We start from the raw sequence: 27584 nt of genomic DNA, 5'->3' as shown, positions 1-27584 counted from the left end.
AATATGGATTATTTTTCCTTTTTTTCTTCTAAGGATATATAATTTGCTATTTTGATTTCCTTTACTCTGCTACGTTTTTTTTTCTCTCTCTTTGTAATGTACGTGTGTTGCTTAATGTACTTGCTTCTATAAACTTCCTTGGAAACATATATTTGCATGTGTGTGTGTGTGTGTGTGTGTGTGTGTGTGTGTGTGTGTGTGTGTGTGTATCGTCTTTACTATATACTTTTTGCACCGTAAGCTATTTTTAATCTTTGTTACATTTTTCTTTCTTACATTAATACTTTTTCAGCTGTTATAATATTTCCCTACCATTCGTCATGTCCACGCTCTGTACTGCACATCCACGAGCACCGTCACTAGCAATATCAGCACGAGCCTACACCTTTACTCTCGTGTCATGATTATGGAGGCGTCGAAAAAGAAAAAAAAAATCAGCTTTTTACCTTCACGTGGCGAGACGCACCTTTGTTACTGGCTTTGTGTTGGGAAAAGTTTGGTGGAAGGCGAGAGACGGAGCGGGTGAGCTAGTGGGTTGAGTGGGTGTTAGGGGAAGGCTTGGTGGGAGTGGGCGAGTGTACTAGTGTGTATTTACGGGCAGTGAGTGGGTGTCTGGGTTTTACGGGGAGTGAGTGAGTGCGCGAGTGGGTTTTACATGGAGTGTGAGAGCGAGTGGGCCAGTGGGTATGACGGGGAGTGAGTGGGTGGGAGACTGGGCTTTTAAAGGAAGTGAGTGAGTAGGTGAGTGTGTTGTATAGAGACTTGGTGGGAGGCGAGTGGGCGAGTTGGGGAGTGAGCGTGTGAGCGTAGCGGAAAAAAAAATAAAAGAGAAAACAAAATGCAACGCAGCCTCTGAATGAAATGACACAGCGAGCCAGACGCATGTGGAATAATGGCTTGATGCTGGAAATCCTGTAATAGAACTGGAGCGTTTTATCTTCTTTCCTATGTGTGTGTGCGTGTGTGTGTGTGTGACAGATTCTTTTGTCGCTCTGTTTTTCTTCATGGCCTGTATTCTTTTTATGGCTAAGATAAAAAATGAAAACCAGGTCACTTCTAACTTTCCCGTCAGAATATCAAAGAAAACAAGCACTTTGGTGAATCTTTACAGTAACCACCACCACACAAATCACGAAAACCAAACTCAGGATTTTCCTCGGACTTTCCATCTCCCTCCTCTGTAACTCCCTCAAACTTCTAAATAAACTGCTAGATTATTAAACTGGCAGTCATAACCACTTCAGCTCCCCTCGTGCCGCCTTCGTAACGCCATCAAGAATTATACCTAAGTAACTCTGCATTACCGCACTTACAGAATAAAAAGCAGGAAATCGGAGACACCTTCCGACAGCAATGAGATTCTGATGAGGTTCGCGCAAGCCGGAGCGGGCAGGTAAGGTTGACTCAGGTCTCAGATCCGACTAAAGGTGAAATCAGAGACGGAAACCCGCAAATTTTTTTCATAAGTGTTGAATTTTTTATTTATTTTATTTTTTTTCTGGTCTGATGTGTTTGTCCTATGTTTGTTACTGTTTGGTGTTTGTTCCTGGTGAAATGTTGTGGTATTACTAACGATTGTCTTCTGTTTGTTGCTGTTTTTGTGTTGTTCCTGTTCAAATGCTGTGGTATTACGAGCTGTTGTCTTGTCTTCTGTTGGTTGCTGTTCTCTGTTGCTGGTAAAATATTATACTGCTACTAATTGTTTGTCATGTGTTTATTTTCTGTTGTTCCCGGTAAAAAAAAACTTATGCTGTTGCGAGTTGTCATTTTTTTTTTTTATTGTTTACTGTTTGTTGCCGGTAAGATATTATGTTGTTCTGGACTGCTGTCTTCTGTTTGTCTCCGTTGCCTTTTGTTTTGTCTCTGCCAACGTATTGCGGCGTTACCAATTCTTGTTTCATATTTGTCACATCAAAATATCACAGCGTTACGAACTGTTGTCTTCTTTTTGTCACTACAGAATATAACTCGAGTATTGTAATATTTTATCTCATAACACGATATCAGTCCACGTAGCTGACTTGGGAAGGAGATAAAATGAAGAAAGGAGACAAACATAGGACTAGTACTGGACACAAGAAGCGATACAAAGTGCCAAACATCACAGCACGAACAGCAATACTAAGGGACACAAGACAGCCTGGAGGTAAAGTGTGATAACGCGGATGAAGTCTGCCTTTGTCCTCAAGGTCTTTACGGTAAATCAAAGGCTTAAGGAACGAGCATGAGGGACGTGGACAGATTTAGCTCAGCATATTAGCGTGTCAGTGTATCATTATGTCGACTTGGTTCTTGCTTTGTAAATTCCTCACACTGCAGTCCTCGTCCTATGTTGAAACTCAGACCACTGTAAAAAAGAGAACAGGAGATGAGTAGAGATGAGTTTCGTCTTTCGCTGGTCACAGAATTATTGATGAGATAGAAGTACAAAGGTCTTAAGTCTAGAAAGTTGTGCGATTCGTAAATTTTTGAACGAGGCGGGAATGTGAATATCTTGGGCTGTTTTTTTTTTTTTTTTTTAGCTTGCGTTCTATTTGAGCGTTTCAATTTCGTTTTGGCGAATAGACTGTGTGGGGTGAAAAAAGAATAGTAATACGTGAAAGAAAACAAACAAAAAGAAAATAATGCAAGAATGAAAAAAATAGGGAAGATAAAAGAAGAAATGGATGCGAGAGGACATAAATAGGAATAAGAAAAGATGCGATGAAGCAAATAAGGAGAATATAAAAGGAGAAACGGATCCAACAGAAAAAAAAAGATAATGAGAAAAGAGAAAATAAGATAAACAGAACAGATAAGATGGTACGAGAGAGAAACAAAGAATATGAAAGAAAAAAAACAAGCTAAAAGAAAAAGATAAAGAAATTGGAGGAGAAATAATGAAAATGGATAAAGGAATAAAGGAAATTGAAGAAACAAACTGCAGGAGAAAAAAAAATGTCGAAAAAAATACAATGCCGTGAAAACAGAAAAAAAAAAGTAACAAAGTTTGTAACTGAAAGAGTTTTGTCATTGGAAGTTGAGGAGGAAAGAAGACAAAAAGAAGCACGATAGAGGAATAGGAAGAAAAAGAGACAGGTGTTTAATCTTGAGTGAGGAACTGACGACAGGTGAGGAGAGAGCGAAGGACAAGTTGTTGGTGAAATATGTGAAAGAATTAAATAAAAGTAGAAAGGTAAGAATATAAATGAAGTGAGGGACTGAAGATAACTTAAGGAAGGAAAGGAAGGAAGGAGGCAGAGAAGAAGAAATGTTTAAGGGGTGAGTGTGACGGAAAGAAAGACTGGGAAAAATGCAGGGAATAAAAACAATTCCAAAAACAGTCGCAGCAACACATAGAAAATAAGAATATAAGAAAATAAGGAAAGTTGCCTATGATCCTTGTCCATAAATTTTCCTAATCTTCTTTTAAAGCTCCATGACTCGGCACTAAGAACATGATTACTGTGTCTATTCCAATCCATTCAAAAATTAATTTCTTTCTCTTTTAACTAAAAAAATTCAAGCTTAACATTTTTTTCATCCTATCTTGATTACTGATCTGATAATTTGCTAAAGTCACCCTTGTTGCATTCCCTATACGACCGAAAGACCTCCATCAGATTCCCTGCAGGACGTAAAAGAAGGAGAGGAAATGGAGCAGAAAAATTAGCTGAGGGAATACCTAGAAAAAAAGGGAAGAGAAAAGAAAAAGACAGTTGGGGAAAGTCAGTAAGGAAAGAAAAAAGGAAGAAGGAAAGGAAGGAGAATTGTAAGAAAGAAAGAAATAAAGAAAAGTAGGAAAGAGTGAAGAAAACATAGTTGAGAAAGAAAATGAGTAAAGGAAAGAAAAAAAACGAGAGGCAGGAAAGAAAGGAAAGCTATTAGCGAGAAAACTTAAAGAAAAGGAAATAAGAAAAGGAAGAAAGGAATGAAGAAAATAGACCATAGGATGTCTTGATGGAACTTTTCTCTATCTTTTAAGACACTGCAGCGCGGTCACCAGTGGATAAAAGTTTTGTTCCACACCTGAAGACTCCTCTCCTCCTGCTGCTGCTGCTGCTGCTGCTGCTGGTGCTGCTGGTGCCCGGGATCCTCACTCTCTGGATTACTGCAGGCGTATAGTAATGCTTTATTTTTCTAGCATGACTCTTCCATGATTTTTGTATGGAAGGAAGTCTATTTATGTATTTATTTGTTTATTTATATATTTATTTATTTATTTTATTATTTTTTATTTATTTTTTTTTATTTATATTTTATTTTATTTATTTATTTATTTTATTTATTTCTTTTTTTCTTTGGCTCTTTTAATCCTTGGAAGTTTATATAATGGTTATTGTTTGAAGTTCCCGTCGTAGGGGCGTGGGCGTGTGTCCAGTGACGGTTCGTTGTGGATGATGATGGATGGTGGTGGTTCTATAATTTGGCTCATTCGTGTTTCATTTTGTGGTAATTTTTTTCTCTCATACGATAAAGGCTTGTTTTAGTAATAGCAGTGATGATGATGATGATGATGATGATGATGATGATGATGATGATAGTAATAATGCCATCATCAGCATCATCATAATCATTACCAATATCATTATCATCATCATCATCATCATCATCATCATCATCATTAATAGCGTTATTGTTGTTGGTGTTCAAGGGAAGATTTTATACGATATAAGATAGAACTCTGAGATTTAAGAGGTCCTTAAAAGAAATACCTGCTTAATACACACACACACACACACACACACACACACACACACACACACACACACACACACACACACACACACACACACACACACACACACACACACACACACACACACTCATCACCAAGTCTCCAGCTGGCTTAATTTTCCAATCTGTTCCCCGAGAGACGAGAAAAAAAAAATAGAAAAAGCCCTAACAATCTTTTAATATAAAATGTAAATCCGGGGGCCATGTAATTGTAACCTTTGAGTGGAGTGCGCTAGGCGAGTCCTCCACCTGACGCTCACCCGGCCCGGCCTCTGCTAATTGGCCGCCAAACACACGGCTCAATCATGGCCTCGTTTGACGTTTCACTCGACAGATTAATTGGCCCGCCTCCCGCATCGTGCCCCAGGATGCGCCACTGGACAACACAAAATGCAGTACGTGTAATTAACAATGGCTTCCCTCGACTCCCCCGAGGATATTTTATACGTTAAAGATGCAATGGAGGACTGAAAGAAGTGTGCTAACATATTCGCTGTGTTTTCCTGTAAAGCCTGGAGTTATAATGTCATTTGAAAGCATTAAGGATACGACGGAAAAAAAGAGATTATACTAGAAAATACTCCTTCGTGGATGTTTTATAATGAAAGATGTATTGGAAGACTGAAAGAAATATGCTAACGACATTCGCTGTGTTTTCCTGTAAAGCCTGGAGCTATATTGTCATTTGAAAGAGCTTTGGATTGGATTGAAAAGGATGATTATACTGGAAAAATACTCTTCCGTTGATATTCTGTACGTGAAAGATGCAATAAAACACAAAAGAATATGTGTAAAGTATGTTGTTCTATTGTGTTTCTTTTTTAATTATAATATCCTTTAGAAACGTTCATTAAAATAAGATGGAAAAAAAGAGATTTATACTCGAAAAAAAAAAAATCGCCGCTGGACATTCTTTAAGTTGAAGGTGCAATAAAAGACTGAAAAAAGTGTGTAAAAGGGTAACTGCTGCTTTATTTTTAAACCTGAAGTTATAATGTAATTTTGTCACTTGAAAACGTTAAAGACCAGACGAAAAAGAGGGAAAAGGATACTAGAAAAAGATAAAGCTCACTCGTGGATATTTTACAGGTGAAAGATGAAATGAAAGACTGAAAAAAAAAAATGTATGCAAAAGATATTCACTGTGTTCTGTGTAAAGCTTGGAACTTAAATGTCATTTGAAAACGCTAAAGATGTGTCGGACAGAAAGGTAAAAAAAAAATACTAGAAAAAGATGATATAGAGCTGTGTCTCTGTAAAACACGACTGGAAAAGACGCAGTGATGACGGAAATGAACTAAGTAATCAAGTTTTTAATGCTAAATCAGTAGGGAACTTTAGAAATATATTAGATAAATGTATGGGTTGTAATGATTGGTAGTACGTGAGTTTTATACAGCCAGGACTCTTTGCTGTTTCCTTTTGTGTTTTTTTTTTTTGTGTGTGTTCTTGTGTTTTCTAGAGTTGATATTGTTGCTGTAAAGTTTTCATCTTCAATACAAATATCTTAAAGGGAGTGACTCATAAATTTATACGGTGGTTATGTAAAATTATGAGCGTTTGTAGGCGAGAAATTCGTCAACTGTGGAGCTTTTGCTAATATATTCGCTTATTACAATTATGAATACATTGATAAGTGAAGACCTGGTAGACACTTAACGCTAAATAACTAAAATAACTGCCATTACCTTCCTATAAAGAAGAAAAAAAGAAAAAAAATTGAAAATCTATTTAAAAATAAAATAATTCAATCCTTTTCATCACTTCCACATAACAAACTGAAAAATAAAGTCATTATTTTGAGAACTGATAATGGACTGTTTCGAAGGTGATGAGCGCAGGTAGCAAAGTTTTACATTAATATATCAATTGCACACGTAACTTGCGAAATAATAACTCATTCTCCCATACTAAGCTATAGACAGAGAACTTACACTTTCCTGTTTCCTCTACATTGCCTCTCCTCTCGTCCCCTTCAGCGATAATCTATAAACTAAACGGTGCCAGGCTGTTCCTTCCCCTGAGTCCCTTGGTTGTTAAATTTCATACACATGCAGCGACTGGCAGCACCACCTCTACCATGCCAGTCCGTAAGTCAAGGGGTATTTAACTGTTCATCTTCTCCCATGTTCGTATTGGTTGAATTTCTGTTCCTGCGGTTTGTCTCTTGGGATGTTCTCTATCGATGTGGTGATGTTTGGGCCCTTCTTCTCTTCCTACCTGGACATAAATTAGTCTTTCCACTTCTGGCAAATTGTACTGCCTCTGCTAGCCTCTACATGTCTTCATCAATCTTTACCGCTTTATGTCAACCTCTGTATCATTTCTACCACCTTGTCTCAGCTTTTCCATCAACTTCTGCCATGTTTACTAACCACTTTTAAGCTTTACGTGTCTTTACCACCTATCAATCTATCTACCAACTTCTATCCTTCTCTACGGATATTTTTCCATTTCTGTTTCCTTCAGTCATCTTAAACCACTTCTAGGAACCTCTACCCAAATCTGCTAGCCTCTACCTTTTAAGTCACTTCTGCTAATGCTTGCTAACTTTGCTTCTCTATGTAGACACTTACTCCGCTACCTGTCTCCGCCCCAATGCCCTAACGTGTCCCTCCTCCTCTCCTCATGCAGAATTTTCAGTAATTAGACATCCGTCATACTTAGCACCCCACTATTTGCCTCACTTTGTCTTTCACTACTCCCACCATCACCACTACCTTCACCGCCACCACCACCACCACCACCCTGACCATCAGTCCGCCACCTTCATAATATGCAAGTTTAATGAATTTTACACATAATTTTTCTGTCGCTTGGAAATTTCTTTAATATTTTACACGTTTTAGTAGATTCTTAGTTTAAAGTTGCTAATATTATCACCTCCACTACCATCACCTTCACTGCCACCCCAAGCCGTAGTCCTTCTTCTTCTTCTTCTTCTTCTTCTTCTTCTTCTTTTCTTCTTCTTCTTTTCTTCTTCTTCTTTTCTTCTTCTTCTTTTCTTCTTCTTCTTCTTCTTCTTCTTCTTCTTCTTCTTCTTCTTCTTCTTCTTCTTCTTCTTCTTCTTCTTCTTCTTCTTCTTCTTCTTCTTCTTCTTCTTCTTCTTCTTCTTCTTCTTCTTCTTCTTCTTCTTCTTCTTCTTCTTCTTCTTCTTCTTCTTTCTTCTTCTTCTTCTTCTTCTTCTTCTTCTTCTTCTTCTTCTTCTTCTTCTTCTTCTTCTTCTTCTTCTTCTTCTTCTTCTTCTTCTTCTTCTTCTTCTTCTTCTTCTTCTTCTTCTTCTTCTTCTTCTTCTTCTTCTTCTTCTTCTTCTTCTTCTTCTTCTTCTTCTTCTTCTTCTTCTTCTTCTTCTTCTTCTTCTTCTTCTTCTTCTTCTTCTTCTTCTTCTTCTTCTTCTTCTTCTTCTTCTTCTTCTTCTTCTTCTTCTTCTTCTTCTTCTTCTTCTTCTTCTTCTTCTTCTTCTTCTTCTTCTTCTTTCTTTTTCCTCCTACTCAGCATCAGCATCCAAAACACACACACACACGCAGACGAGCCGCCATCAAAGGCTCGGGAAAAAGAGGCATGTTTATACGTGTTATTTACCCAAACATAGAAAACGGACTGGATCACCAATACTCCTGAATGACTCCAGTGCACCTCTCTGTTTCTCGCCAAATTAGAGTAAACATCCGGGCCCTTGCTCTCATCCGCCCTCCCCTTGATGGCGGCAGCATGATGATGTTCTTCAGAGAGCAACAGGCGAAGCAAAAGCTGTATAACCAATCGAAGAATAAATACACGTTATAATACGAAGGAATGGAGTGAAGGGGAGAGACTCGCTATGCTACAAGTGCCCCATGCAAACGTTTGATTAGTTAGAGAAGCGTTTATGGATGAATTAACTCCCCCCATCTACATTGTGAATGAGGATGGGAAGGAGAGAGGGAGAGAGGAGAGAGGAACGAGCTGTGAGTGGCTGAATGAGCTGCTAAAGCCTGGCTGCAGCAGTGGGCACCCTCAGGAAATGGTACTTTTTTGTCGTAGTTTCTCCCAGTACGAAGTTTATTTTTTTCTTTTATTCGTTGCGTGGCGCTTGATGGAAAAGGGAAAGCGCTGACCGAGTAATTAAGAGACGGATGTGATGGTGGTTCGCTCTGTCCGGTGCTCAAGTCCTTTACTATTTTATTTATGCATTTTTTTTGCCGAAGAGTAGAAAATTCCCCGGAGTTAAGGAAAGTAGGATAGTACAGTAGAGTCTACCCTACAATAGCATAACATGGTAATAGAAAAGTATAGAAGTAAATGCTTTAGTCTGGTATAATATAGGATGAAAATGTGAAAAGTATGATAGTACACAAACACACACACACACACACACACACACACACACACTGGAACTCTTCGCTTTCTCATCACTATTTTCCAAAGGCCACAGAGATGATTAGCCAGGTACTCACGTGTGTTTCTCCTTTTAATAATGTAAAAATCCCGATGATCTGTCATTAGAACTATAAAAACACTGTCAATAACCCGTGTAACTTCAACTAGAGCCTTTTGAAAGTGGTCGGGATGCCGCGTAGAAGCATATCATAATATAATATTAACCTTGACTTCGACGTTGGCTGAAAGAAGAAAAATACAAAAAACGAAGAGGAAGGAGGGAGTGAGAATATCAGATAACACCTCTGAAGAAAAGAAAAACGAGAAAGATGAGAGAAAGACAGATAACAAACCTTGGAAACTTATCACCTCGGAATAAAGGAAGGAGCAAATTGTCTTGATAATGGAGCACAGAGGAGGAAGGAGGAAGGAGAGAATAGATAGGATTACGCGCCTAAGAAAGTGAGCAAGGAAGAGGAAACAAGCCGAAGAGAAAGAAAGGAGGGAAGAAAAAGGAGTACTGAAAAATAAGAAAGATTCGGTAACAAGCCTTGATGAATGAGAAGTAAGCATCAAGAGGAAAGAAAGGAAGAAAAGAAGGCTGAAGGAGAGAAGTAAGTAATGAGTGAAGGAAGGAAAGTAAGAAGGAAGGGGGAACTAACAATAATTAGAAATGAAAATCGAAGGAAGAAAAATGACGAAGAAGGAAGGAGATACTGGAAACTAATCGCCAAAGCAAAGGAACAAGAAGAAGAGGAAGGAAGAAGAGAGGAAAACAAAAACAAAAGGAAAATGAAAACCAAGGTGCAAGAGCAAGAAGAAATAAGAAAGAAAGAGCAAGCCAAAGGAAGAGGTACAAGTTATAAAAATACACCCAAGGGAGGACATAATTCAGCCCACCAGCGCCTCACAACACCCTGAAAAAATACATCCACCTTACCTAAATAAAAGAATAAAGGGAGTAAAAACTCTTAAAGTCGCATCTCCGGACGTCTGTTCCTTCCCGCCAGTGTTTTACTCTTAACTGAACTGTGTGTGGCTGAGTGGCGTCCCCGAAGTTTCCGAAGGTCAGTCTGGCTCTCACGTTTGTAGATATTTAACCCTTTCTCTGGTATGGTCGTCTCTTGTTAACATTGAGGTCACTGTGATAAATGATTTAGAGTGGACATCAAGAAAAGGAAATATAAATAACAGTTTCATCTCTGCCAGGGTACACAAGGACGTATTTTAGACTATAGTACAACAAATATCAAAGTTGTAGTACATTATGAGTGAAAGAGTTAAACTTGTAAATCTTCATGATATTTTTGGCTATGTAATTTGTTTTGTAGTTGTCAATGTTTGTGTAAGTGACGTCAATCTTCCCTTGGACTACAACTAGCCAATGTGCAATAATGGATAACTTATAACTCTGTACTCAGCTCGTCGTCAGTACACCACTTATCCATCTATCTATCTCTTGAGTGCCTGCGTGCGTGTCCGATCAAATAGTACGTCCTGAAATCCAAATTCCTACTGGTGTTGCGTGCATTAGTGTCGATAATGAAAGGGAATCGCGCAACTCCCACCAAGAAGAAAGAGAGGATTATCCAGAAAAGCTTGAAAATGAAAGGAACACGAGAAAAGCAGCTGCCAAGTTGGTATGGGTTACGTTCAGCTTAGAAGATAAACTGACGTCGATAAAAATGCCTTCTGACAATTATTCTAACCACTAACGTAACTTGTTGAGCCAGTAATAGCAACTTGAGGTGATATGGAGAGAGAGAGAGAGAGAGAGAGAGAGAGAGAGAGAGAGAGAGAGAGAGAGAGAGAGAGAGAGAGAGAGAGAGAACGTAAAAAAAAATATAATCAACAAAATACTTTCATGTAATACTGATATATGTAGCTTCGTGTGTGTGTGTGTGTGTGTGTGTGTGTGTGTGTGTGTGTGTGTGTGTGTGTGTGTGTGTGTGTGTGTGTGTGTGTGTGTGATAAGTGTACGTAACTGCACGAACGCCATTAATCCTGCACGAAACAGCCTAATAACCCGTGAAAACTGTTTTATGCAAGTCCATTTATTCGTATTAAAGTATTACATCACTATACATTTCATTAGTGTGTTGTATTCATCCCATAATTGAACTGGAAGATAATGCCTACAAGCAAAGATAAATGGGCCTTTAGAGGAGGCATTTGCAGCGAAAAAGATACAAATGTGCTGTTTATTATCACCTGTCCATGCCTCACTAACTTGCAGGATGACAGGAAGAGAAACAGAAGGAAGATAATTTACGAGTCGTGTTTCGCTTCTCTGTCTAAGTACCTGTCTATCTGCTTGTCTGTCTGTCTGTATTTCTGAGAGGTTCTATTTTCGTCTGTTCGCTTTTTTATGTTTGCCCGTCCGTCTGTTTCCGTCTGTTATTGTCTGCTTGTTTGTCTCTCCGTCTTTCTGTCTATCTATTTCTCTCATTCTTTGTCTACCTGTCGGTCTGTCTGTTATCCTTTGTCTGTCTATCTGTCTGCCTGCCCGTTTCTCTCTCTCTCTCTCTCTCTCTCTCTCTCTCTCTCTCTCTCTCTCTCTCTCTCTCTCTCTCTCTCTCTCTCTCTCTCTCTCTCTCTCTCTCTCTCTCTCTCTCTCTCTCTCTCTCTCTCTCTCTCTCTCTCTCTCAACCCCTGCGTGCATTCAGGCATTACCATTGCCAGACACAGTAAAAAGCACATTTACAGAACACAGCCTTTCAACACGACATGCCAGCTCTAACACTCTTCCCATTCCAATAACCTCCCTTCCTCAAGCCCTTACTGCCTCTCCCGTAAGACTGGCGCGGAGTGACAAGATCTACACACCCAGCCAGAGAGAGGGGCATAGTGCTTGTGTGTCTAAGATAATGCACTGCAAACAACCGTATGCTGAAACACTTCCTCGCCGCAACTCTGCACAATTTAAAAGGCTTTACTTGAAGGTACACGGGTTTTCAAGTGTCTCTTTATTGTTTTAATGATAGATCGACAAGATTTCTACATTATTGACAGTAGTAACAGTCTTGAGAACCCGACTAGTCATCTCTGTGGTCTTTGGAAATAGTTGTGGTGACAGAGCAAAGCGTTTCTCAGTACTGGTTTTAATGCAACAGATGACTCGACCACAACAAATGCTTTACCGTCACTCAGAAACCCGAACAGCAATATCATTTCATTGACATCCCTGGAGTATACACGCACATTATAGTTTTTCATTTAGGGTTTGTATGGAAATCGACGTGAGCATCATGGGACTGACCCCTTACGTTATGCGAGTTTATATGTAAAAAAAAATAAATAAATAAATGAATGAAATAAAAACAGTTACGCCATAGTGCTGCAAACAGGAGACCGAAGCCAATACTTGTTCCATGTTGCCTCTGACGGACAGTGAGCCGTACATGCAAATTGTTACTGTGGAATGTTGTGTTTTTCCACTTAATTTGAGTAACTTTCCTCTTAGTTAATATATGTAAATTTACGTTAATGGAACACTGTCTTGTGATGAGTCTTAAGTATTTCAATAATCAGAGGAGTGGAACTATACCACTTTTTCCTGCTGTTGTGGTCTTTTGTTGACATTTAGAGCAACCGAAAACATTGCTTGGACACAAAAAAAGAGAAAACGGGCAGAACGTTTGATATGGGCTACAATTGTGTGTTAAAATCGTGTAATGGAAAAAGAGAATGTGTAAAAAAGTTATGGGTGATTATGTGAAAGTTGCAGGAAAAAAAAAAAGCTTGACACTACAAATATACTAGGAAGGTCCACAGGAATAGATTAGAAACGTATAATAGAGAAAGATAATGAGCCCAAAAAAAGTTGCGGATGATTATGTGAAAATAACAGAAAAAGAAAATTGACAGTGCAAACATACTAGAAAAGTCCATATATATAGATTAGAAGCGTGTAATAGAAAGAGGAGTCCAAAAGTTATGGGTGACTATAGCAAAGTTAGTGAAAGCGTTATTCAGTGCAAACATATTAGGAAGGTCCATTGAGAGGAACCAGGCTAGATTTGCTCCCCCAAGACGTCCTGACGCAGCGTGGCGTGGAATTGGTTTCACCTCCTCGACCACAACCCTCACGCCCGTACAATGGCCCGCGCAGCTGATAGGGACGACTGGGGGAGGCGGTATTTCATCTTTATTACGCTATTCTTCATCCTTGACTCTTTTTCTACACAGGCTGTCTACTCCCGCCGTCTTCGTATTGGTATTAGAGGAGGAGGCCTTAAAGTGGTCTCCGTGATGATTTTTCTCGTATCAATTACTTTTCCAGCCAAACCTCTCTCACTCGTAGTATTTCCTATGTTTTCCTAGTTCAGGTGTCCAAGATGAGTAGGTATTTCATGGTTAAAAATAGATTCTCTTTATTGATCTGTATATCTGTTTTCTTCAGGTTTTTATTAACGTTTGGTTACTGCTGAGAGAAAGTCATGAGCTTACCGAGTCAATGATGCTTTACCTACACGTGGTTGTCAATATTCAGTAGTATTTGTCTGTGTTCATATTACTGCCCACTTTGGTTACGTAATCGTTTTTTCTTGGTCATGTTCCCTCACTTCTGCGTTCATTCTCTTCTCCATTTACGGTGGTTTTTTTTTTTTTGAGGTCGTGTGTGTGTGTGTGTGTGTGTGTGTGTGTGTGTGTGTGTGTGTGTGTGTGTGTGTGTGTGTGTGCTTGTCTGTCTGTCTCTCCTTGTCTCTTTATCTCTCTGCCTTCTCCCCTACTCTCTCTCTCTCTCTCTCTCTCTCTCTCTCTCTCTCTCTCTCTCTCTCTCTCTCTCTCTCTCTCTCTCTCTCTCTCTCTCTCTCTCTCTCTCTCTCTCTCTCTCTCTCCTCTGGTTGATTGGACACTTGGTTTTAATTGGGATTTCCATTCGACATCTACACAGCGGCGACCGGCGGGCAATATTGGTTCTCACACCGCCTCCCAGACACCGCCGCGCCATCTTCAGGCCGTGCTACAACTGGTCGCGTCCATGCCAGTTAGTAAGTTAGGGCGGGAAAGGTGGTAAGGGTAACTCAGGCTGAGGCAGGAGTACTAGCATATTATCCCAGGAATTTCGACTATATATCTTCCTTCGGGTTTAGTAGGTTATCTCTCACAGGAGAAGAGGAACTGCTAGTGTGTGTGTGTGGTCAGAAGTGGTACAAGAGGAAGGTTTCAAGACACAGTTAGACGCTTCTCAGATTCTGGATAATCAGTTTCTAACTTCATAGGAATTGGCAGCTATAGTGAGTCTTTTTATATACCTCTTGTTGCTCTAAGCCGATGCCCCTCTTACACACACACACACACACACACAAAAAAAAAAAAATAAAATAAAAATCTGCACTCATTTCTTCCATGTCTCGCGTCTTCCCTCTCTCAAGTTCTCAGAAGTAGTGACAATCTCCTTACAAATCCTGACAGTAGATAAGTTCCTGGCGGATAAGAGGACTGGGTTGAGGGGGACGCTGAACAGTGGACGTGAGCGTGGCGCTGCTCGACTCTTGTCCATGACTGCTGAAACTGCATGGAATGAAGTATTTTTTTCAGAGTTGTTTATGTTTACGTGTGCTGGAAATTATGTCTGGTTGAGCTTTTGTTCGTAATTTTTACTATGGTGTATTGGGAAGTGCTATTTTTCATAAGGGTCGTTTTTTGCGTTTTTCAGGTGGGCAGCGCGCGGTATTTTATTAAGCTCATCCTCGGAACAATGCGCACACCACGCGGTGCGGCGGTCGATCCAATTTTTTTTTTTTTTTTTTTTTTATGGCTTTAGGGAAGAGGACCAGCATGACTCTTCACTCTTTTTTCACTTTTATCCCGCCCAGTTCTGGCCAAGGTAATTAATGTCATTACGGAGCGTTTGAGATTTTACATAACGTTCATTTTCTCGATTTTTCTTTTTTCCATTTTTTTTTTTTTTTTTTTTTGTTACTGTGTACGACAATGACTAAGGCGCATTTAACAAGTCTGCGTGGCTTCAGGCGAGGCTGTCTGAGTGAGACGTCTCTTTGGTGAATAATGTTGTCTCCTGAAATAAGTCCAGAATTTAAATCATTTACTGTGCTTGAAAATCTGGCGAGTCACTTTGTTAAACTGTCGTAAGCGTTTTGTTGAATCTGTCGGCAGTTGCAGAGAAGAGAGGAGAGGACAGTGGTCAGTGCAGCCTCCAGCGAGCGTCCCTGTGTCCGTTAACAACAAACAGGGCATCATTGTGTCTCACATGCCTTTGTGCAGTAAATTGGTGCTTTGTGTGCCTGGTAAGAGCAACACAGATTCACAAGGCTGCGTGTCTGTCGGAGAGCCTTGAGCAGTGCCTGGGATGATTCAGGGGATGAATTTCTGTTGCTAAATCAGTTTTGTAAACATTTCTTAGCCAAAATCATCACGTGTTTGTGGTTGAGGAAGACAGATCCAGCCATCATACTCTGCCCCGCAAGGCGCCGCACAGGTGACCACAGAGGGGACCGCCACGCTCACAGCAGGAGTGTCTGTCCCGCGCTGTACCTTAATCGACTTTGTTTAAACTTTGGAACATAAAATTACACTAATTAGCTGACGTACACGAGGTGTGTGATTAGCTGAGAGAGAGAGAGAGAGAGAGAGAGAGAGAGAGAGAGAGAGAGAGAGAGAGAGAGAGAGAGAGAGAGAGAGTAATTAGTAGATTCTGGATATAAATCTCCCAACATCGCATTTTTTCCTTGCCCATCAAAAGTAATGAGCCACTGTCAGAACTTGGGTGGAAACTAATCCCTCCCTGGACACCAACACTTGAAGTTCACCACTAAATGATTTCCCGCTCCGCTCTTTGTCACAACAACAAATCACGAGGAATTAAACTCGTGGAAAAAAAAAATATTGCTAATTTTTTATTACTCTTGAAGGTGATTAGCCTAGGGCGAGTATAGGGGTGCTGCTGCTACGGCTTATCTTCACGTTTGATAAAATGTTGAGACGGAAGTATAAAGCATAGTTTTATAACACTGGCAATAAAAAGTAGTGATCTAGTAGTTCAAAGCTTACAGTTCTGTATTCATCATAACAATATGGCAGGTGTCGCAGGTAAGACGGATACACAGCATAGTATTAAGTGTGTATCATAAATCATACGTCAAGCAAAACCATTTCCTGTGTTGCGCTCAGTTATTTTGTTATTTTTCAATCACTTCAGCACTAAGTAAAGGTTGTTGTTGATAGCATTTTATAGGTTTAATAAATAATTTCCGTTTTTTTATATATATATATATATATATATATATATATATATATATATATATATATATATATATTATATATATATATATATATATATATATATATATATATATACAATATATCTGAGGGAGAGAGACAGTGGATAGTATTGTATTCATTTCCTTTAAACCCTGTTGATGCGCTTAAGTATTAACAAACATAGGAGTAGTTTTGGGATGGTGATAAATAAAATGCAAGGAAAAGAAAGCTCTTAGACAAAGGGAATTGATTGTAGACAAGGTAAGAAGCTAAGGGAAATTTTAATTGACCAATCGCATCAGAATGTTGCAGCAAAATAATGATCGGGAAGTTTTTTCCCCTGATGTAAGGCCATTTCGTAATATTCAGCTATATTGTATCTTAAGAGAACCAAGTTATAGAAAATGCACAGTGTAAAGACTACACAAGAACAGCAGTATTTGGAGATTTATATTGGATTGCGAATATCGAAAACCGAACCACTCGTTTTCTATAAGACTGACAAGGCAGCACATCAAGAGAATACCTACGTGGTCTGGTCGATATCCCTTGATGAATTATTTTACGCAGCAATGTTTATTTATTACGTCCCTACAGGTAAGGGTATTTCTTTGCTGGAGGAGATGATGTTTAGGAGCGTCTGTCACTAGCCACGCGGAGACTGGAAGAACCCATGCGTAGCAGTACACACGGATTACGATATATATATATATATATATATATATATATATATATATATATATATATATATATATATATATATATATATATATATATATATATTATATATATATATATATATATATATTTTTTTTTTAAGTTATGATCAAAATGCGCCACTATTCCCTCGCTGTGATTCAGTTCATAGGTAAGACTTGCTGAGACCGTTTCATGAATATGGGGGTTGTGGTTATATTACTGCTCACGAAAACGATCGAATTACTCAAACGAAGCAACATGTTCTGTAATTAATTATCTTAGAATTAATACATTTGCTCCCGCCACTGATAATATTACTTCTAATATTACTTCTGGTGCCGTGGTCAGACTCTTGCGAATAAGACACGCTTTTACATTTGCTTACAGAGTTACCTTAAAGTTAACAGTGCCACTTAAACCTAATCTTTCACATTTCTATCCCCCTCAGGTAAGCAAGTCCATAGCATCTGCAGTGTGCGGAACTGACGAGACACAAAGGGACTGTGAAATAAAGGAAATCAAGAGCCATAAGGTAAATGTACTCCGGTTTACCATGTTTAATTTTTACTTCTTGTAATTAAGGGATACTGCCGCGTGGAACATTTTGACATAAATAACCACGAGAACAATAAAAAGGTTCCTACGTATACTTAAACTCTGGAACTATTTTCTTGTTTCAGAATTATCTCTTGCTTACGAACTGAGGTGTTTCCAAAGAGGAGTATCAAGACACCTGAAAAACTGCGTAAATTGGCTGGCTCTCGCGGTGTCCCTTCTGTTTTCATTTTTTTTTTCTTTCTTTAGCGTCACTGTAGGTGTTTTTTTTTTATCTGTTTTGTGTCCATGGCCAGTCTCCTGACATGTTAAATAAATAAATAAAGAAGTAAAAGACGTGCCTTGTGAATTCTGCAGGCCGCGGCATCCGAGGCGCTGGACAGGGGGACTCTACATCACGATTTCTTACTCCCCACAAAACTTATCGCTCTCTGGAAGACCATTAAGTAAGTTTTTCTTCGATACGGAGATCTATCTTGACTACCTTAATGGACAGTCATTGATCAGTCTTTGTTTATATTCTTTATACGGTTCTCTTGATGCATTTCTTGGAGCACAGTCGCCTCTTCATGTGTCTTCATGTCTTGGCGAGAAATACAATTTTGACAATAACGGAAGAGCTAAACAACCACTATGACTCTTTCTTTTGTAAGATGGCCTTGTACCTTTCTGTAGCCTTGGGACAAGAAAAAAAAACACTGAGCTGCCAGCTCTTAAAGAATGGAGGCAAAATTTGCGAAGTGTCTTGAAACCTTCCTCTTATAAGGTAGCCAGGAGGAAATACAGAAGGAGGCAGGACGTTCCAGAGTTTACCAGTGAAATGGATAAAAGACTGAGAATGCTGCTTGACTCTTAAATTAGGGAGGTGTACAGAAAATAGAAAAAGTAGAAAGTCCTGTGTTGTGAGGCCGCCGAAGGATAGGAGGGATGCAGTTTACAGGATTAGATGAGCAGTTGTGTAACACAGCTGCCCCTGTGGTGATGTATCTCACGGAGTGTTTCAAGCAAAAGGGAGATAGCTGAGCGAGTCACTGGTCACTCCTTGCCGCAACTGTTCGTTCTTTTTAGGAGGATCAAGTGTGTCAGGAGTACCAAGACGCCTTTGACGCTGACTTGGCAAACCTACCTATGTTCACCTCTTGTAATTATCTTTAAGGATGTGGTATAGTGAATGTTTTTTTTTTATTATTTTAATGAAAAAATAAAATAAAATATAAAAACAGACCAGTAACCAATCGTCAAGGTCCTTCCTGTGAAATGATAAACATGAGTGCTCTCGTTGAAAGTTCTGACTGATGATGAATAGCTAGTTAAAAGCAATGAAAACAACTAATATCTGTGATGCGTGTAGCACAGCGGCCAGAAAGTATTACATGAAGCCACCTGACGTAACAAAAATATTAAATTCATTGCTAAATCATACGAGGATAAATAATAACTTTTTTTTTCACATTTTCCTCTTGAGTGCTTAAGGAGTGGATGAGACTAATTAGAATGAAACAAAATACAGTCAAGTATGCGTATTCCTCATTCCCCCTCTCCTGTTTCCGTCTTACTGGCATTCTTGATTCGCGAGAGAAGCAACAGTGACCTCTGGGAAGCATCTCGCGCTGCCAGAAAGTGTTTTTCCCCGGGGGCCGAAGCATTGGATGAAGCAGCTTAGCCCAACTTAGGTGCGCACCTCACGTCTCCTGCTGCCCGGGGAATGAAGCATTTATTACTTCCTTTTATTTTTATTTATTTATTTATTTGTTATTTTATTATATTTTTAGTTGTTGATGGCTGCGTTGCTTTTATTTTCCGTCAGTCATTCCGATACAGCCAGTCATTGCGTTTTGATAATAAGAACTCAACTGTTCCCTCTTAACTTTCATTGAAGGTGGCTTTTCAGTTTATCTCTGGTCAACTTCCTGCCTCCATAATGAAAAGGAGTGCACCAGCTGAAATAAAATGAAAACTTTGTATATAAAGATACTTAAAAAAAATGTCATCATCCGAGAAAGAATTAAAAAAAATAGTTGGTTAATTTTATTGCGGTGGTGTCTTGATACTTTTGTAACAGTTTAAGTATTGGGAAGGAAGAAAAGCAGAGTTCCAGAGTTTCATCCCCAGCAGTAAAAGGTTAAGGTTATGTAGATGGTGACAGTAACATAGTTGGCTGAAGTGTTAACAGTGGCGTAGAAGTGTAAAGAGTTCATGGTCTTGTAGATGGTGACGGTAACATAGTGTCTGAAGTGTTAACAGTGGCGTAGAAGTGTAAAGAGTTCATGGTCTTGTAGATGGTGACGGTAACATAGTGGCTGAAGTGTTAACAGTGGCGTAGAAGTGTAGAGTTCATGAGTGAGTGTATTTGTTGATGGTTGGTGGTGTGGCTGGTGTAGAAAAATGTCAGTTTTAAAAGTACTAGGAAGCGAAATCATCGGTTCACACCTTACGAGATAAAAAGAAAAGGTAACATTCACGAACTTTACTGCTTTAGAACTAATTACCAGAGTACCATAATTAGAAGAGTGTAAGATGCCTTAGACAAAAAAGATTATAAAATATAATTAATTCTTGTAAAGTGAACTGATGTGGATATACTGACTCCGCTGTCTGACCTGTGAGGGAGAGAAGGCATAGTGTGTTTGTGCCTTGAGGGGAGTGAGAGCGGAGGAAGGAAGTGAGTCAGGGAGGTGGCTGGTATGGGAGGAATGCAATACTACCCTGTCAGCTTAGCTTACCGGCCTTGAGCTTACCCAACAGTCAACTCTGCCTCACTGTGAGCCACGAACCCGCCGAGGCAAAACAGTGTCAACAGCAGCGTGCACTCATGATTTTCGTATTTATTTCTTTCTTGTATTTCCTATTTTTAAATGGTTCTGGACAAAACACCCGAGGGAAAGAAAAAAGCGGGAGAAAACATGGAACAGTAATCCCAGTGCAGAATGCCCTACAGTGAAACATCAGAGAACAATACTGCGCAGTACAAAACACCTTTCTTTTGAAATGAAAACCGATAAAAACGTAAGAAAAAACAGGAACACAACAGTTAAATTCTAATGAATTTTGTTGAATTTGAAGAGCGTTCTTTAGAAACTGAGAAGAAAACTAGAGCAGCAGGTTTTAAAGTAAATTTACCAATATGTTAAAATTCTTTCTTTGATTTCAGAAGAGAGTTAACTTTTTCTCACTTTTTCTCACCAGTCTCCATCACACGTAAAAAAAGAGAAAATTGAACCATGATACTGCAGTAAGCTACAAATTATACAAACAAGGGTACAATCACGGTCAGAAGTCCAGTAACATATCACCTTCCCTTTGTCTGTGATTAGTGTTCTGTCAGTCCTAAGCCTTCTGATGTGCTAAGATGATCGGTTTCCACATTTTAATACCACGGTTCTTGCCTATAGGACTTAAGATTAAAGCAAAACCCAAAACACGGTGTGAGTGAGTGCAGAAGACCCTTTGTACTTGAGCAGGTCCTAAGACTCCATTGTTAGTGGCGCCAGGGAAGGTCTAATGTAATTCTGTGACAAATTGACCAGTTTGTAGTGGTCGTGTGTCTGTACTTGCCTCTCTACCCACCTGGTGTCTTGCTAGATTACTCCACACTTCTCTCTCTCTCTCTCTCTCTCTCTCTCTCTCTCTCTCTCTCTCTCTCTCTCTCTCTCTCTCTCTCTCTCTCTCTCTCTCTCTCTCTCTCTCTCTCTCTTGCAATAAAATGACTGATTCACAACGCCAGACTCCACGTTAGCTTACATTTGATCCCATTAAAATACTGTTGAGAAAGAATTTGACTTGGAAACTGTAATACTCGTAGGCTAAATATAGATTACACACACACACACACACACACACACACACACACACACACACACACACACACACACACACACACACACACACACACACACACACACACACACACACACACACACACACATACACTGACCAGCCAAAGGGTTAAAAAATTTCTAAAGTGTATATGTGTGAAAAAATAGTATTAAAATGTTCAGCGGCCGAGTGAAGGGAGAGATTGACCGTAAAATTCCGCCAATCAAACTAAAAGCACGTTAGATATTGTATGAATAATCTGAGTGTAAAAAAAAAAAAACAAATAAATAAATAAATAAATAAATAAAATGCAAAAACTAAATTCAAGAAAATATTTTAGTTCGAAGAACCGATACAGGAAAACGGATAGAAGAAATATAAGTAAAATTAAGTAGGAAAAATAAATACAGGCACAAAGCTGATAAAGAAAAAGAGCAAGAACATCCACTAGTCGATTTAAAGATTGTTAAAAAAAAGTTCAAAATAAGAAAAGTTGAGGGAAACATTGTAAAAAAAAAAAGAAAAGAAAAAAAAGCGTTGAAGAATATAAAACAGCAGAAGCAGAGTACAGCAAGCGTGTTATGATCGTCAAAGGAATCACGTTACACACGAAGACGGAATTCATGTCACGTGCGTGTGGATCTGGCGGGCAGCGTGAGGCAAGTGTCCTAGGAGTGTGGAGGCACCGTCCTTATCTGCTGTGCTTGGTGTTATGGCTTCTGGCGCAGTAATTTCGCCACCTGAGGACACGTAAATGAGGCAAAGCTGTACGGGGCGATGTTGTCACTCACAGTTCTCGTTGACTGACTGACTTATTCACGTTTTGTTGAAGAGTGCGGCGAATTGATTGTGTTCCTACTTAAAAGTTGTATTAATTTACGAGTGAATGTAATACGTGAAGGCAAAAAAAAAAAAAAGTCAGTTTTCTCCCACTGGTTGACTTGTTCCCATCTTGCTGAACGGTGCGGCGTATTGACTGAGCATTCCTACTAAAATCTTTATTCATTTATGAGTGAATGTAATACGCGTCGAGAAATAATTTGATATCTTACAATTGAATACCTGTTTTGGTACGATATAAACAGTGCCACACTAACTAACTTATTCATACCAGTCTTGCTTTAAAAAGTGTAAGGAACTGACTTTATATTCTTACCAAATCTTCATTCGTATATGAGACAATGTACACCTTAAAAAATAGAGTTTGGTAGGACTACTTAATCAGTTTACTGTACGTCTAACAGATGAAAGTACGCAGACCAGTCAGAGGGTGAGAGTATCGGCTTGTAACGGCTCTGACAAGTAACAAAATAGGGCAGCTGGGTCACGAACATTAAGTATAACGAATGTGCAGGCGTGATAGCGAGTCAGCGTCAGACAGAGGAGAAAAAAAAAAAATTGTTATTCTTGACTTTTACCGGAGTGAACCCTTTGCGTCTCGCGGTGAAAGCCTTTTTGTTATGGCTCTTTTCATGTCGTCGCATTTACACACAAAAACCTCAGCGTACTATCAGGTAATAGCATCAGGTAACTAATTTTAACTAATTTTTCATCGCCTTAATGTTGTCCTGCCCTGAGGAAAAAATGGTATAAAGGCTTTCGTGTTGATTGGAATGAATGAAAAAGTTTAAGTAGACGTTTGCAAAAACTTCATCCTGGAACACTGCGGAGCTTTGGTAACACGAAGGTACACAGGTGAATAGTTAGATAGATAGTGGACAGATGAATAGATAGATGAATACGTAGATAGATCGATAGGTAGGTAGATGATAAATATTGGAGAAGAGATGCATGTATAGATTAATAGATAGATAAACAGATAAACAGACAGACAAATAAATAGAAAGAAAGGAAGATAGATAGATATTAGGCAAGTAGATAGATGGTTGGATATTAGTTACCAGGTAGAAAGATGGTTAGAGAAATAGATAGTTATGTAGCTAGATAGATATAGATTGATGAATAAAAAGATAGGTGAGTAGACAGGTAGGCAGTGATGAGATAGCTAAATACCTAGAACATAGAAATTCAGACACACACACACACACACACACACACACACACACACACACACACACACACACACACACACACACACACACACACACACACACACACACACACACACACACACACACACAGCAAACAGAGAGAGAATGAATGGTTTGTGAATATTGGTATGTTTATAATCATCAGCATCATCAGCATCATCATCACCACCACCATCACCATCACCATCACCACCTCCATTATCACTAATCTTCTTTTCTTACCTTTTCATCAACGTTCGCTATTTTTAGATTTTGCTCACGAGAACATATTTTTCCTTCATATAAATTGCATCTTGTTTGTGTCCAGAGAAGAAGGAAGGGGAGGAGGAAGAGCAAGGAGGCAAGAGGTGGTGTGGAAGGCAACGGAATCAGAATATTGGTACGAAAAAAAAAAAAAATGTGTACGGCAAAGATTTATATATTTAGCAGGCTTTCTTGTGTATCCTTATCTAAGGTTATCAGTTTCCTTGCTTAGTGTGTATTGTTATCATTCTTATTATTGTTGTTAATATTATTTTCATTGCATTATTATTGTTATTATTATTATTATTATTATTATTATTATTATTATTATTGTTGTTGTTGTTGTTGTTGCCATTACATGAAAATGAGGATGCTTAATGGCTGGGAAATTTTTAACTAGAAAGGGGGAAACTCTCAATTATAATGAATGGACGTGTTGTTTTTATTATTTTATTTTATTTTTTATTCTACGCGATTTTACTGAACATAGATACATCCAGGTGAAAAATTTTGAACTACAGAATCACTTTTTTTTTTTTCTTTATGGCAGTGGTGTGTGTGTACTCGCAAACTGTGCGCCAAAGTCATCCAAGTCAGTACATTTTCCTCGATAGGTGGTGTGTTCTTGAATTTGGTGCCATTCAGTTGACCTGCACTACACCGACTGCAAGGTTGGTGCGCCGTCAAAGTCCAATATGTACCTTTACTGCGCTACTAAGCAACAAAGTTTGAGAATCACTGGTCCAAATACTCTCACCTTGCGCCACAACACTCTATTAAATTTAGGAATAGTTTCATTCATTAATTAATCCTAAGAAAAACATTTTTGTAAAGCGCCACATTTTGTTATGCTTTCGAGGAAGTCTATATTATCTTTAAAGACAAGTTACATGAAGTACCAAACTTTATATTCTAAGTTAAGGCAAGTTTTTCTAAGCTCAAGGGACAGTTATATTAAGCTTAAGAAATTTTTACCTTAGGAACAGTTTTATTAAGCTTGAAGTTTATTAAGCTTCAGGAAAGCATTGGCAGTTAAAAGTTTAATAAAAAAAAAACAAATACAAAGGAATTCAAATCGGTAACCAATCAAATTCTGAGGAAGTCTTGATACTCCTTCATTGAAATAGAGGCGCAGTTGTTCACCACGTGTCTCTTGTCCATAATAAGACCCAGGGCTCGAATTCTACAAGGCGGCTGTGCGAAAATTTAATGGCGTTTTTTGGCGTTATTTGCAGTCTCTCTCTCTCTCTCTCTCTCTCTCTCTCTCTCTCTCTCTCTCTCCTCTCCTCCTCTCTCTCTCTCTCTCTCTCTCTCTCTCTCTCTCTCTCTCTCTCTCTCCTCTCTCTCTCTCTCTCTCTCTCTCTCTCTCTCTCTCTCCTCTCTCTCTCTCTCTCTCTCTCTCTCTCTTGTATAGTAATTAGCGTTATTGGTCGCTGGCTAAATTGACCTTGGGTGGAATCCCCGCAAGGTCATGCCCACCAGTGTCGAATCAATGTCGGTTCATTCATTTAGTCTCAGCAGGAAAGGCACACGAGACACCCACGTGAGGGCGAGTGTGGAAGTATGCTGGATGCTGCGCTACGGTGTGTGTGGAAGGTTATGGTTGAGCCTTTCTAGCTTTTTATTTATTTATCTATTTATTTATTTTGAGCGGTAACTTAGCTGGGGTTTTCTTTTTCTTTCGCTTATTTTTTATATCCATGGCTGTCCTCGTGCATGGTAAAAAAAGAGAATATTGTTGGATAGTCAAGAATGTAATGAGTTTGTGCGTCCCCCATTTCTCTTTCTCTCTTTCTTTCTCCCTCTCTCTCAAGCTCCAAATCACACCTCAACCCCCAACAACACAGTCTTCCACCTGTCCGCGGCGCAGTACAGGTGGACAGGCCGAGCGTACAGGTGCGTGAGTGAAGGTACAAGTAATATGTAGCTACAGGAAGTGCACGGTCCCTCTTATTGCACCTTCCCCTGCACTCCACACGGGACCGAACCTTCAATGAGTGAGTCTCGCTGTCCAATTGCGTCGAAGGATAATTGATGATGATGATGGCCGTGATGATGATGATGATGATGGCGACAAACAAAAAAGCGTTAGTCTTAAATCTCTCCTATCTCGCTTGCCTTCGTACTCCGGGTAAACACAACTGAGTAAGACAAATGACCGTTGTAGTTGCACTCACTCGGCACTCCCTACTCTGTGTGCCAGGAGAGAGGGTGGCGAAAAAGAGAGAGACCAGAGGAGCAGAGAGAACAAAAGGTACGGGAAAGTAGTAGGTAACAAGTATGTAGCAGGTGGCGTGGGAAGAGGAGGAATGTTCACAGGTGTGGGAGGGTCAAGGGAGAGACAGCAGAGGGTAAGGTAACACAATTAGAGGAGGAGAAAGGGAGCCTGGTCGAGGGAAACGGAGGGTGACGCATGAAAAGAGGGAGAGAGAAAGTCTGAGTGGGTTAAGGCACCAGATGAAGTGGAAACCGTGAACAGAAGGACAGGAGGCACGCGAAGATCAGGGTGAGTGACAGGAGGATGTGGAAGAGAGTGCAGGAGGTACAAAGAGCAACGAGGAAAGGAGAAACGAAGGAGGTTGACAGAGGTATTGGGGAATAGTTGAATGAAAGGTAATAGGAGAGCGCAAAGCAACTCGAGAGGGCAGTGTAAGAAGAAGAAATAAAGAATGGAAATCCAATGAACGTGAAAGGCAGCGAAAGAGGAGAAGGCAATGAAGGAGGAAGCACCGAATGAACGGGAAATTGGAGGAGGAAAGGCTGTAGAGAGAAGAGGAAAGGTCAGTGAAAGGAAACAGGTCTTGAGGCACGAAAACCAATTCAACGAGAAACTTACTAAAGCAGGAAAAGATCATGAGAACAAGAAATGTACCAGAAATCCTGAATGGAGGAAAAACTGCCGACAAAAAGATTTCCAGGAGAGAAAAAGTAATGGAAGAGAAAAATTAAGTGAAGTGAGTAGAACAGGCGAGAGAGAGAGAGAGAGAGAGAGAGAGAGAGAGAGAGAGAGAGAGAGAGAGAGAGAGAGAGAGAGAGAGAGAGAGAGAATAATGTAAGCAGTTAGAGCAGCTAGGGAGGGGGCAGTGTATCAGCAGGTGGACGGCAGACAGGGCCAGCAGCAGGAGGAGGAGGAGGAGGAGGAGGAGGAGGAGGAGGCGGGCAGGTGTTCCAGGTACAAGAAGTTTGGGAGCTTAAACGTGAGTTAAGGCTTGATTTATCCTCCCGCCGCTCAGGTGAGATGCTCTTTAAGGTATCGCTTCTAAATACTTCATCTTAAGTAATTAAATTCTATGCTCGTAATTTAAAGATCCCATTGTTTCTGAGTCAGTGCTTCTTAACAAACGCTTCTCTGACGTGAAAAATAGATGTAATAGAACAGGAGGATCTTTAAGAAAATAGAAATATAAGAAGAAAGAAATTGGTATCTTTTTGAGTTTAATTCTGAACAGTGAGTAAAAAAAAAAAAAAAAGAAAGAAAAATAAAATAACCGAATTTTTTGAGATCTCTAAACGTGCTATATGTTTTTCTTCCCTCAAAGTGATAAATTTCTGCACGGAAGTCTAAAAAATCTGAATTGCACATTTGTAAACGATGACAGACTGCACTGAACCATGCGGCCACCCCTGCGTCAGTGAAAGTGCTGCTTCCCATAAACGTGACACTGTTAAATTAATACAGACTAGAAAGTTACATACAGACAGACGGACAGACAGACAAACATGCAGAAATATACCCGTTCATACCCGTGTACATACATGCGTACACACATACATGCAAACAGAAAGATGGATAAATAGATACATACATAAATATATAAATACATACATTAATACTTACATACATGTATGGACAAACAGACAGAGTGATAGGTATGTAAGTAGGCAGATACGTAGAATGATAGACTAAATATAGAAATA

The 27584-nt window shown here is 39.4% G+C and overlaps 1 long non-coding RNA gene across 2 annotated transcripts in view; it reads left to right on the top strand.

Annotated features, from left to right (window-relative positions):
- Positions 1-27584, top strand: part of LOC135113909 (uncharacterized) — a 132193-nt gene that overhangs the window by 19931 nt on the left and 84678 nt on the right. The window contains exons 2-3 of one of the 2 annotated variants that reach the window (XR_010275112.1): positions 17450-17533; positions 17682-17890. This is a non-coding gene — a long non-coding RNA (uncharacterized LOC135113909). Of the gene's footprint in view, positions 1-17449; positions 17534-17681; positions 17891-27584 lie in introns of those variants that run through there. The other variant, XR_010275110.1, reaches the window with a different exon arrangement.

This window comes from Scylla paramamosain, chromosome 26 (genome assembly GCF_035594125.1).
Source record: "Scylla paramamosain isolate STU-SP2022 chromosome 26, ASM3559412v1, whole genome shotgun sequence".
NCBI lineage: Eukaryota > Metazoa > Arthropoda > Malacostraca > Decapoda > Portunidae > Scylla > Scylla paramamosain.
This window is presented reverse-complemented; position numbering and strand designations above follow the sequence as displayed.